This window comes from Oculina patagonica, chromosome 13 (genome assembly GCF_052425735.1).
Source record: "Oculina patagonica isolate OP01 chromosome 13, crgOcupat, whole genome shotgun sequence".
NCBI classification, from domain to species: domain Eukaryota; kingdom Metazoa; phylum Cnidaria; class Anthozoa; order Scleractinia; family Oculinidae; genus Oculina; species Oculina patagonica.
Genome location: NC_135770.1, coordinates 32,992,607 through 32,994,113, shown reverse-complemented (window position 1 = coordinate 32,994,113; position 1,507 = coordinate 32,992,607). Strand labels below are relative to the sequence as shown.

General features: G+C 33.2%; 1 protein-coding gene across 1 annotated transcript in view; it reads left to right on the top strand.

Annotated features, from left to right (window-relative positions):
- Positions 1 to 1,507, top strand: part of LOC144635160 (uncharacterized) — a 335,656-nt gene that overhangs the window by 66,602 nt on the left and 267,547 nt on the right. The window lies entirely within an intron of this gene.

Genomic DNA, 1,507 nt, shown 5'->3' with positions numbered 1-1,507 from the left:
AAGTTTTGGCTCGGTCAACAGGGACAACTTTCTCATATAAACGCTCGGTAAAAGATAGCGCGGGGGAGAGGGTAACCCTCCGACCAGGGACAACTCTCCTCCATATAAACAGGCCCTTAGTAGTATGCAACTGCACCCATGAAAAACAATACCTTTGAACATCTGAAGGAAGATACAACCTTAATTTGCACATAGAAATCAAATAACGGCCGTAAATATGGATATTGTTTTTAAGACGCGCGGAAACAACTTTAAAAGTTTAGCTTAAATTTTTCAAGTTGTGATCTATTTCCATCGTCCTCCCCGGAGTCATCTGCAACCAAACACGCTCGTAACAGTTTCAGTGCTCTAATATAACAATTTTTAATAAAAATTGACAATTATTTTTAGGTTTCTCAGCGACACAAACATAAATTTTGGCTATTCAAAATCTCATAAAATCCATGACAAAGCCCGTTAAAACGGAAAATGGCTTGAGTATCTTGAAAGGTATTTAGGTTAAAAATAAATGAACGCGAATGTCATAGTTAATCTTGAACTTTAGTAGGAGCACGTCTATATAATAATAATAATAATAATAATAATAATAATAATAATAATAATAATAATAATAATAACAATAATAATAATGATCTTTTAACAGGAGGCTCCACTCACTTAAGTGTGGTTTTCAGGGAGGTCCTGAGATAAAAAATAATGGCATAAAAAAAAAATGAATTAAAAATCGAAATTATTACAAAGTTGATTAAAAAACCCTAAAAGCTAAGAACGATACGACTAAAAATATATAAAATTGAAATTCGCAGTAAAATTAATAAAAATACAATTGATCATTAAGGTTAAAAATTTATCTAGCTTACACTTAATATTTACATTAATGTTTTGTGTAGGACATTCTTAAAGTCTCTTAGAGATAGATTTTTTGTTGTTGGCGGCAGTTTATTCCAGTCAGCCAAAGCACTGTTCAAGGATCTAAGAAGTCCCCAGTTGGTGACAGATTTTGCAGTTCGAATGATGTCCTTGGAGCGGGTGTTATAGCTATGATAATTCTTATCCCAGAGCGTGGAAATTGACGAACGTTTTGGGTTTGGGTGGATTTTTCACTGTCGCGTAATCTTACGTATGTAAATTTCTCGAGTTTTTTCGATCAACTGTTTACAGAAAGGAAACGTAAGTCGCAGCCACCCCTACTTGAAAGAAAATGTGTCTGAATAGAATAACGGATAAATTTGACGGGGGATGAAGCGAAACATCTTGGGTCGATCATCCTTTTGTTATTGTTAACCAAAAAAGATATGAGAAATACGGTTATTTCTAGGTTAGATTTTTATTGCAGTGTTTTAAAACATATTTGAATATGTAAATATTTACATCGTATAGTGAGCTGATAAAGCACTTCTATTTGATAGAAGTCGCTGTTTATAATTGACATCCTAAGTAGTGAAGTTCTCAGTTGCTTTGCTTTAAAAAAGTCACTTTTTTGACATGTACGAAATGTTTCCTTTGA